Below are 12,025 nucleotides of genomic sequence, written 5' to 3'. Positions count from 1 at the left end.
TCGTTGACTACTTTCTTTATGTATTAAGAACACAAGCCTTTGGGCTTACATAGAACACTTTTGAGGGTGGCTTAATATATAACAATAGGTTTTCCTCCATAGCAAAGGAACTTTTTAATTTCATCTGTCACATCAGTGCTTTTAAACACTGGAGCCCATCCATAGCACAGTGGTACTCACAGCCATATATTTTAGGCTTATATGTAGGTAGTGTAAATGCACACTGAAGACAATATTTGACAATGGCTCCCAACCCATTGGTGGATTTTCTAATACATCTGTTGCAGTTTCACAGGAGAGTTAAATAAATCAATTGGTTATCACATTACCCAGAGCACCGAGACGCCACGGCCAGCTCCCGCATTCGGTGCCCCGAGCCGCCACGCCAGATGAGCCTTGCCTTCTGACCCACTGATTTATTCAGACGCTTCTAAATCCCCGCGAGTCGCCCTACTGAAAACTGCGACCAGCACTCGGCTATTCAACTCTGCCACTGAACATAGCTAGCCACGCATCCCTGCTTGGCTGCACTCACTGTACCCATCGACAACCCTGTCCTGATGACGATCCCGACTAAAGGGGATCGAAACGCCGTCGACCATACAGCCTGAATCATAGGACGCATACCACTTTTTAAGCTCCCATAGAAATATTTGTTTTTCCAAGTGATTGTAACTTGTTGTTTGGAGCTTGAAATTGATGTTTATTTTCACTTATGCGTCGCCAATGCTGTTTTTAAAGCACTTGCACATTCACCTCACTTACTGTATATAGCACCTTGCACCAAGTGCCACTGGGTTGTCACAAGATCTGATCTTTACAGTGCCGTTTAAACTGTACCTGCATAAGAAAAAATCCCTTTTGTTACTTGGTGAATAATACCACTTTTTCCTAAATCAACTGACTCCTTGTTTCTGTTCCTCTGTAATGCCTATGGCATACATAATTGAAACTGTCTCTACGTAATACCTGTTGGGAATTGTTTCTGCACACACGGTATACTTACCTGGGCAGGACCTTCCCGTGTCACTTCTCCCCCCAAGGACAAGTGCCAGGCATGCCCATTGCGCATGTGCGAGTGGTTGGCCATAAGTACAAGATGCCAGCGATCGCTCTCCGCCCTTGGATTCTCCCAGTGACCTCCTGCCAGCTCCCTTGGGTGGGGTCCATGACCCCGCTGTCGTGCACATGTAAGGAAAGGTAATGCCAAATTGACCCACTAATCACTCCTTCACTTGCAAGGCCCAAAGCAAAATATGACAAAGGCACTTGATCTTTAAAAAATAAAACAAATTAGATAACAAATAAGACAAGCAAGTACAATACGTCACATGTGAACAACTTAAACCTATTTGATATGGGTATGGTGGGTGTGACAAAGAAGACACCGCAGGTCAGTTGCGGCAGGAGCAGCGAGGGCAGCGTCCTTGGCAAGCTGTGATCCGGTGGGAAATGGCCCAACTGTCACCTTGAGCCCCCTTTTATGGGCAGGGCTTCATGATCTTCCTTCCTCCCTTCCAAAGAGTTTTATATAGCGCGTACTAGAGCCGTGACATCGGTAATCAGAACGCTTTACATGAGCACCAGTTTCGTTACAGACGGACACATTCATTTTTGTTAGGCACGGGAAGATTACGTGATTTGCCCAGAATCACAGGATGTTCAGCGTTGTTGCCGAGACTCGAACCCGGTTCCCAAGCTTCGAGGTCAACAGCTCTATCCGCAAGGCTATATCCTCTCCCCTGTTCAGATTTGTGCCCCAGAGGCATAACCTATGACTTCAGGGGTCTCAGCCCCGCCTGCAGACAATTGCCACCCTCGATGCTGAGGGATGGCAGCATAAAGCAACGTCGACTCCTGCCCCATGGTAGTGCTGTGCTGGCAAAACTTCCATGTGTGCGGCTCCCCCAAGGTGGGAGAGCCTTCACCACATGGCTTGGCATCGCCGAGACCTTCAGCTCCAAACCCACAACCAGCCACGTCCACTCGTCTCCCCACCCTTAAACAAACTCTACACAATTCTTTGTATTAGGGGTCATAAACCCCAGCTGCATTTTATTACAAACATTATTAAAACAAAAAACACAACATTTCCCAGTTTGCAAATGCAGTAACCTTCAAATTTACAGCTTTATTTACACCAGATGATGCATACCTAAACTTAACAGAGATGCTAGACATCATCTTCCTACCACTATCTAGACATGTTCCTTTGAATCCTTATTTATGCATCGAGTGAGATCATGATTGGCCCCTGTAATATCTCCCTGGTCCAGACCCAGCTTTTCTGCCCAACGACCTGCGGTGGGTCCCTCCTTAGGGGAAGACCCGACACACCCACATTGCATTCCCCCTCTTGGTGCACCTGCGAAAGGGTCCAATCTGCCCGCTGTGAGACTTCCTTGGGCACACTCTACACCTTTTCATTTCTCCCCCCAAGGGGCAGTGCTAGACATGCCCATTGCGCATTCACGGGCGGTTGGCCATAAGGGCCAGATACCAGAAACCACTCAAAACCCCGCACCCCTGGATCTTCCCGTATATATGGTGCTTTCCGAGTGGGCGAGTTGGTAGCCAGGAACAAGAAGGACATTACCAGTGGGTTGCAACTTGCCGATGTCCACTGGTTGGATGTCTGCGAGTCCTTGGTGATTAATGTCCCCAGGTACAAGACAGACCAAGCAGGGAAAGGGGACAACATATTGCTGCAGAGTGCCCCAGGTAACTCATGCGCCCCCAGTTGAAAACCTGGAGGTGTTCTTACCTGGCCGCAACCAGCGTGTGGTGGGGCCTTACTAATTCATGCTGATAGGACCCCTTTAATCAGGTACCAATTTTGCAAAATCCTTAACAAGGCCCTATGGGTGGTGGACTATGATCTCTCAAAATTTGGGTCTTACTCCTTTGGGAGTGCTGTGGCCAGAGTTGTAGCGACAATGGAGCTCTCTTGCGTTACGGTGCTGAGGTGTGACAGAAGGTCTTCAGATTTGCTAGGAGCTCTATGTGACATTGCATATGATATAATGGCAGTGCCTGTTTACTGATCCCTCTCTCCTTTTTTCCTACATGTTCACGTTGTTGGAGTGACGAGTTGAACAAGCGGCTGGAAGTCTCGCTGGCCCCTGTCCACAAGAAGGTGACTGGGTTCCTAGGCCATTCCTATGTCAAGCGTGCAAAGGAGCATATCTTGCAGGTAGCTTCTCATCCAGAGCACAGCCATTTTTTGGCTGGGGGTATTGCAGCTGGCCCAACAGAGGACTGAGTTGGACACAATGTTACCTAAGGGGGTCACGCCCCTGGGGTCATTATACTGCATTTGGGTGGCAACAACTTAGTGCATGTTGGTCGTCGACAGCTGTTGGCGGTGTTGATAACTGAACTGGGTTGGCTGTCATGGAAGTTTCCACAGGTGTTGCTGGCATGGTTGCACATTATCCCATGGTTGGAGTAGAGGGGTGGTAAATTGATCCATGCTCTAAATCATTCTGTAAAACATATGAATAATAAGTTAGCAAACTATTCAGATCACTTGAGCTGCCATCTATCCCCCGCGGTCTCAATAAAGAAGTGCAGTATTTCTAGCAGGACGGAGTGCACCTATCAAAGATCTGTAATGGAATGTTCCTTGAGAATATTTTGGCTTGGCTCGTTCATCACCATGGTAGAAGAGCAGACCAGATGAAGGGGCAGATAGTAGGTGAACTATGCAAGGCTGTGGCGGGTTAGGTTATGATTGGGGGTTAATTAGGCATTCCCTTTCCTTACATTTGCACAAAACTGGGGTCACAGGCCCCACCCGAGAAGTGCTGGCACTGACTCTATTCCCGGGAACTCAATAGTGGTGGTAGGCCCCAATGTCTTGCCCGGCGCCAAAGGTATGCGAGCTCGCACATCAGCTCATGGAATATACGCAGTGCTTCTGTGCAGTGCCCCAACCCAGGTGGCCCCAAGAGGAGGAAATCATCAAGGTAATGAAGCGCCCAGATATGGCCCCACCTGCGCTGGAAGACCCATTCCAGGAAGGAGATGAATTACTCAAAGTAGACACAAGAAACTGAGCAGCCAATGTTGTCAAAATAGAAGTCACCCTCGAATTGTAAACCGAGCAGGTGTAATTGCTATGGATGCATGGGCAGCAAGCGGAAAGGAGATTCAATGTTAGATTTAGCTAGCAAAGTCCCAGGTTCTAGCTCTTGCAGCATCTGAGATGCCTGATTGAGAGAGGTGTATTTGATCAAGTATAGAGTCCCATCGATAGCCTCATTTACTGACTGCCCTCCGGGTACTTTCAGGTTATGGATAAGGCAATGCTCTCCTGGCTCTTTCTTAGGAACAGCCCCAACAGGGAGCACACAAAACCATCCAAGGTAATCACCTCGAATGGGCCCGCAAGACTGCCAAGACCCAACACCTTCAGGACTTTTGGCTTGGCCACCCTTGGGTTAGCTCGAGCGACTGCTGATTTTTACTGTAGGGGGAACCCCCTGCTGGGATCCTAAAACCTTCCTTGACACCCTTAAGCAATATCTGCACTGCCACTTTATTATTGGACCTATTGAGCCATGGAACCATTGCTGATAAGATAACGGGTGAGGAAGCCTTCTCCAAGACCAGATGATCAATCTGCTTCTTGAGACCTCTGTCTCTGGATTTCTTAAGGCACTTGGATTTGGAGTGCCTAATTAAACTACAGAAGGAGCAGCTGGGCTTCGACTTACAAGTCCCCCCTGGTCTGGTACAGGTGCATCAAATTGAAATCTCAAAAGGCCCCCTTCCCCACACTCCTGCTGAGCTGTTAGTGGACCCTGTCCCTGCACGAAAACACTGACTGGTGTTAGTGTCCGCCCGGGAATGCTTAATGTGATTGAGCCATGTGATCAGCTCAATCTGATCCCATGTCATGTTGGAAGCCTTAGTTCTCCTGCACCCTACTAATCATCATTGGAGTGGGGGAAATTGTATTGCATTGGAGTGGGGCAGAATATTTTGGACTGGAGTGGGGAAGATTGTTTTGGACTGGAGTGAGGCTGATTGGAGTGGGGCAGATCGCCACAGCCAATAGCTCTTGTTTAGGCAAGACCTAATGGCTTTGCCAATGCTTGTTATATTTGGCGTTTGAAATGTTCAACTTGAGTGTGTTAATTAATGCTTTATATCTATAATGAATGTGTTGCATATCTATCTTTTTTCCAGCTGCCAAAAGTGTTGTTGCTTGTGTTGAGCAATCAGTTTCCTTGGATAATTTCAAATATGGTATAAAGTATCCTCAAATGTAATTTTTAAGGATATTGCAATTCAAGAAAGGTGTAACGAGACCATATAAATGCACAAGGCTGCAGGTTGTATGCCTTTACAAGGGTATAGAACACAGAAGAGACTTTCACTATCCTTTTTATGTACATTTGAGGTTTCATTGTGCTTTCAATGCACAAAAGGGATAGGACGCGTTGAAGGATAGGAGTGTACAGACGCTCCTCCAGTATTTCTGATTGGAACTGATCAAGGTTCTTACTCCGTCAGTGTTCAAAACCTAGTGGAGCTCCTCTTACACAAGTCTATAAGATATTCCTTATTGGATTTGAGCATTGACGATTTGTTAGGCGTTTCCCACCCATATTTATGCTAGGTGGCAAAATGGTATAAAAATTATATAGATCTCTTGAAGGGGGTCCGGTTTGAATCATCCAGTTGATCTCTGATATCTAACAGTCTATCAGAAGACCGAGTGTCAACAAATTTACGGTCGTGCTAAAGACACGTACGAATCTGCTACTTTTCAGCCACTTGGCACTCGTTTTGATCTACTTGTATTGCGCCACATGCCTTGAAAAAGTCTATGGGTAGACGAAACACATGGCAGTTTTGTCTGAATTGACAGTTTTGTCTGGATTGAATACCACAAGAGAAAAGAAAAAGAATAATAAAAGAAAAACGCCATTAGAAGATACTTATTGATGTGGACTCTGGTTTTTGATTTGAACTTACTTGGTCATCAGAAAAAAAATTGTGTGAAAGGAGATGAGTACATGAAACATTGGTTTCATGGTTCTAAGGCCCCCACATTGACCGATTTTGTAAAGATAAGGGTGTGCTGCAATTGTCTTCCTGATTGTTAAAAATGTCTGCTTTCTATTGTGTTTGTTTGGTACCAGTATATACTGCCAAAGAAAGAAACCAAAAGCCAGAACCATATACAGGATGCCAGAGCAGAAATCTCAGGTTTCCCAAGTTTATGTGCAATAATCTAATCCAGGCCAGGATTTCCCCTGGAATTCTGGTACTTGTAGTGTGACCTTTATATGGGGATAACAGGCCAGAAATCCCCAAAATGCAAAGAAATCAAGCATTTGCAATGCAATAGGTCTCACATTGACGAGAGTTTAAGCTATTGGCATTGTAAATGACAATGCCTGTTATTTATCAGTTTTGACAATTAACACATAAATAAAATGCATTTTCATTTACAGTGCCAATAGCTCAAACTCTTATAAATTTGATACCTCTTTCATTTCAAAGAAGCGGCCGACATTGTCCCGGGCTGCTTGGAAAGTGAAAGCGCGCATAGTGCGCTGAATGTTGCAGGAAGGCATGCCGTGCCTGCAGTAAGAGAAATTCATTAAAGAAAATAGTGTTTACAGAATAAAAAAGACATATCGTGTAACAACAGAAGTAAAAGGCCATTCCTTGTGGGAGGTTACAAATAAAGACAATGCGATACTAAGGAGGGACTAATAAGCCTACTAACAAATCAGAAGCCAGCATTTACAAAGGACAATGACACAAGCCAATGAAAATGAGGGCAGAGAGTGGGTGGAGCTTCAAGTCCATACACTGCCCAGGCTCGACCTAAAAATTAACTGGATGGGATACTTACCCATGCGCCTAGGAAAACCGAGGGTGTCTGACCCTGTTATGCCTCCAGGCCACCCTGCACTTGTGAGGGTTATGAAGTGGGATTGTCACATGCTAGGAGCCGACATCCAGGCGGTGTGTGGGTTATTAGAGGGAAACAACAAAGAAGACAGGGGCTTGTGTGTTACTAGCGACAGTGGGAAATGAATCGATGCTATGCGTGTCAAAACCGAGACTAGACAAACTATTTCAATTAAAAAAGGTGTTTATTAGTTGTATTTGTTCATCTAATCAATAGCGTTCTGTAGTAAAAGTGAAAGTATGATGTACCTAATTGGTCAGAATTTTATTCTTCATTTAGGAACTTCTGTGATACGTATAGCAAATATGCATATGTTGTGCCTAAGTATTGTGAACAGAGTGTTCTTTCATTTGCATGAACAGCTTGGTCCCACAGAAATGAGGGAACAATTTTACCCACGTGCCCTCATCTTATTACTGATGGGTGGGCATCTAGACAATGAGTCTCTACGAAGGCGCACTAGCTGGTCACAACCTAGGAAGGGGCATATAGTTATTTTCAAAGGCAGAGTGCCCTTTGAAGGAGCCATGCAGAGTCCCAGGTTGATTTAAGGTACCTTCACTCCTTGTTCTCCCACAGTGAATGACAAATCAGAGGTACAAACTCCACTCCTTTTTGCACCACTGAAATCTCTAGAACAAACACTAACCCTGACGAATTCAAGTCAAGTAAAGGGCAACGTTTACTTAGACCATTGGTCTTCAAACAGCATAAAAACAACTTTTATAAATAGCCTAAAATCTTCACAATTTCATCAATAATTCCATTAAGATAGGTATCCTATGGGAAAAGAATAAAGGACACAAATATCCATGCAATCAGTTACACAATAACGTAATTTCTCAATGTAAGCATTATCAGCACACCCCCACTGAAAGTAATTAAAAAGGTTAAACATGTGTTACAAAATGAATATTAATAAATACATGTAAATTGATAGAATTCATCCTTTAAAATCGCTATAAACCCAATTTGATTAGCACCTACATTCTCAAACTCAATTTTCCATGAGAAAACTTTTTACAGACTTCATATATCTTCCAATTGCAATATCAAGATTAGGCATGTCTGTGAGTAGGTCTACAGCATGGGCCTGTGATACAGTACCATATTTTAAAAAAATGGGACCTAAGACTGAGCCGGCTACGCACAGCCAGGGCGTAGGTGATGCGAATCAGAACGAGGGGCATATTATCAAGAATGGCAATAAAATTATCGCCGCTTTAGCGGCAGGAAACTGCTGCTAAAACGGCGATAATGGGCTTGATAATATGTCCTTGTGGATTCCCATAGCAGCCCAGGTTCTGGTGTTAACCTGGGCTGCTATGGGAATTCACAAGTTTTATCAAAAAACAAGGGGACCCACTAAATGGCTTGGGACCATGGGTATCAATTATTTTCAGAAAACAACGGTCCTAAGCCTAGAACACTATTTCAACGCAATGTCATATAGACCACAATTGGACACTATATGTACTTTTCTTATACCCAGCCGGGCAAAGAATTTATTTCAAACAATTATTCAATATATAAGTTACAATCAAACAACACACATTTGGCGTTTGGAGTGAGGCTCAAGCCTGTGCCGTACTAGAAAAATAGAGGAAGGTTGTGAGAAAGGGTGCAGAAGAGAAGACAGTTTACGTCAGGCAAAGAGAGAGTTTGAGCAAAACTGGATACTGCTTAGAATTCAAATAGGCAATATTCCACAATGGTACATACATATAAAAATATTTATAAATCAACTGTATGTCTACTGAGCAAAGTCGACGGCGTTTCGATCCCGTGCTCAAAATAATGGGATCATCATCAGGACTTAGTAGTTGCCTGGTATAACAAAGAAAAATGTGCCTGTAAAGGAAACAGGAGAAACAGAAAAGCAAATAAATTTAAGTCGCTATTCTGTAGTAGAAAATTCGAAGTCAACTAAGTCACACTCTAAACTTGACATATTCGGAATCGCAGTGTAGTGAAAAGTGCCAGTAATGGTAGAGATGGTCTAAGTGCTGCCAGTGAGTGACTGTCCTGGCGAAACTATTTGAATTGTCACTGTGATAGGAAAGTGCATATTGTTGTCAACCGATGCCATTTTTGTGAGCGTGAGGAAAATGGCAACGTGTGCATTTAGACACTATGCGAGGGTTGGGCTGGTGAAAGATTCGATCGTCAAGTGCCGAAATTTATATTGCTAGAAAATGCAGGTGAGGCAGAGGTCGTCTAGTGGTTAAGGTTTGCAGCGAAAGCGTACCCTCGGTGCTAGAATGATCCGAGTGGCGCGTAAAATGATTTCCAAGAAGTCAGATAGGTGGTGGCTGGATCCTGGTAGCTATGGGGGAAACAACTATAATTATAATTGGTCTTTACGGATGCTGGGGACCAGACCTCCTGTGTCAACGTGATTTACCAATTCCTAAAAATGGTTAATGGCGCAATCGTTCGAGGAACCAGGTAGCTCGAGTGGCGCGTGAAATGGTTTCCAAGAAGTCAGATGAGTGGTGGCTGGATCCTGGTGGCTATGGGGGGAAGGCAATAATTATTAAAAATGATCTGGACGGATCATGGGGACCAGACCGCCTATGTCAACGTAACTTACCAATTTCCGAAATTAGGTAATGGCGCGATTGTTCAAGGAACCAGGCAACCCCGTGTGGGTGCCACGTTGGTTGTTTTTGTTTTAGACCAGCGTTCGATTTGATATTCGATCCGCTGAAAAGAGTTAATGGCGGAAATAACATTAGTGAAGGTGGTTATTAGTTAGCCTCGGTGAGGGTTACGAGTGGGGGCAATCTCACCGTTTTGATAGGAGCCTGTCCGTTGGTGCGGTTGGTGAAATACGCGATCCGCTGTAGAGAGGAATAAGTGAGGGTTAAGAAAAAACATCTTGGCGCTTTGAGATGAGTCGCAGAGTAGCCAAGACGGTTTGGGGCTTAGGGGGTTCTTACCTAAGGAAAAATGGTCAGGCAGTTGGCCGATGCACAGGCTCCTCGTAGGTAACGCTGCTTCCTGGTCAGATAGCGCGTCCACGAGATTAAGGGAAATGCGGTCACATGACGGAGGTCATGTGATCGCGGATCAAACCGCGGCGGCCATCTTGGAGTGGGTTGGGCAGGCTAGTGGGGTGGTGAATAGACCGGCGCAAGTGCAGTGATATTAATCCTGGAAGGTCCCAGGGTGAAAAATAGTGACATACTTTTCGTGAAAACATTTACAATTCAGAAGAATAAATGTACAGATTATTTAAAAAATAACTGTGAACAAATTATTTTAAAACCACATTATGCTTTGAAGCCATGAGAATTTGTTAGGTATATATTGATGGTATATACAATGCCCAGTATATATTGGAAGTAATGGCATGAAGGAAAAAAGTTTTTGGTGTTTAAGTTCAGAGCAGGTTTGTCCAGTCCTCGCTTCTGTTTAAACCAGTCCGGATAGTGTTAAATTGAATTATGGATTTAAGTTCTTCTCTGTTTAATAACTGGGAAAGATTTCCACCTCTTTGTGGAAGTTTGATAGCTTTGAGAATTGTCCATTGAATATCATCAGCTGTGTGGTTCATCTCTGTGAAGTGTTCCACCATGGGAGCATTGGGCGTTCTGCATCTGATTCTGCTCCGGTGCTGGCTGATGCGTGTCTTGGCCTTTTGACTGGTTTGTCCTATATACATTTTCTGGCATGGACATAATACCGCATAAATGACATTACAGGTATTACAATTTGTAAATGATTTCATCTCGAAATGAATGCCATTATGGCAAATATTCTGTGCTTCAATTGTGAATTCACAAACAATGCAGTGCCCGCATTTCACATGATCTGATAATGGTGGTAATCCCCAGTTAGAATCAAGTGTGGTTCTGGGAGCGGGAGTCGGTAAAGCTGCCCTGGCCAGATGGTCTTTCAAGTTCTTGTTTTTACGAAATGCGAAGAGGGGTCTCTCGAGATTGAGGGCACCAGCATTTACAACAGACCAGTGTCTTAAGATTGATTTGCGGATTTTTTTGGATACTGGGCAGAATGTAGTCACGCATGCTATTCTTTCTTTATTGTCCCTTTGCTTGGGTGTCAGTAGGACATCACGTGGACAATACCACGCCCTTTTTAACGCTGCCTTGACTATTCTTTTGGGGTAGCCACGCATTTTAAGTTTGTCAGATAAAATAGTGGCTTCCTTGAAGTAGTCTGTTTTATTCGAGCTATTACGCCTTATTCTAAGGAACTGAGAATAGGGTAATGAATCTTTCAAAGCTCTAGGATGACAACTATTGTAGCTAAGCAGGGTATTGCGCTCCGTCGGTTTTCTATATAGTCGCGTTAGTAATTCGCCTTCTTGACTGTATATTGTCAAGTCAAGGAAAGCGATCTGGGTTTTACTGTGGGTCAAGGTAAAGGTTAGATCTGCACAATTATTGTTCAGCCAGTGAAGAAACAGGTTCAATGTTGCAATGTCATGGTTCCATACTAAGAAAATATTGTCTATGTAACGACACCACAGGGAAATTCCTGCGAAAAATTGGTTGCTGTCAGTTAAGATGACACCAGTTTCCAGTGCATCCATGAATAAAATGGCTAAGTTGGGGGCAAAAATAGCCCCCATGGATGTCCCCTTGATTTGTTGGTAGTATGTGCCTTTAAAAGAAAAAAAATCTTGGAAAGACACAGTTCAAGTAATTGAAGGATAAAAATACTTGGAACCCTGTGTGGACGTGGCCGTGTGTCTAAGATTCTTTGGATCACCAATAGGGCTGCTGTTTGCGGGATATTCGTGTAGAGGGACTCTACATCCATGGTACATAGTGTATTGATGGTGGGATCAAAGGGGTAGTGTTCTATCAAATTTATCATCGCCATGCTGTCCCTAACATAGCAAGCAGTGGTGGGTACAAAATCTTTTATAAAGAAGTCCACATAGGACCCTAAGGGTTCTAGGATCGAGCCGCAGGCTGACACAATGGGTCTGCCTGGCGGTTGGGTGATGTTCTTGTGCACTTTGGGTAAGGTGTAAATCACGGGTATGCGTGGGCTCTTCACATTAAGAAAGCAATGTTCTTTCTTGCTTAAGAAACCTTCAATCTTAGCGTTAGTAGTGAG

Source organism: Lissotriton helveticus, chromosome 8 (assembly GCF_964261635.1).
Source record: "Lissotriton helveticus chromosome 8, aLisHel1.1, whole genome shotgun sequence".
NCBI lineage: Eukaryota > Metazoa > Chordata > Amphibia > Caudata > Salamandridae > Lissotriton > Lissotriton helveticus.
This window is presented reverse-complemented; position numbering follows the sequence as displayed.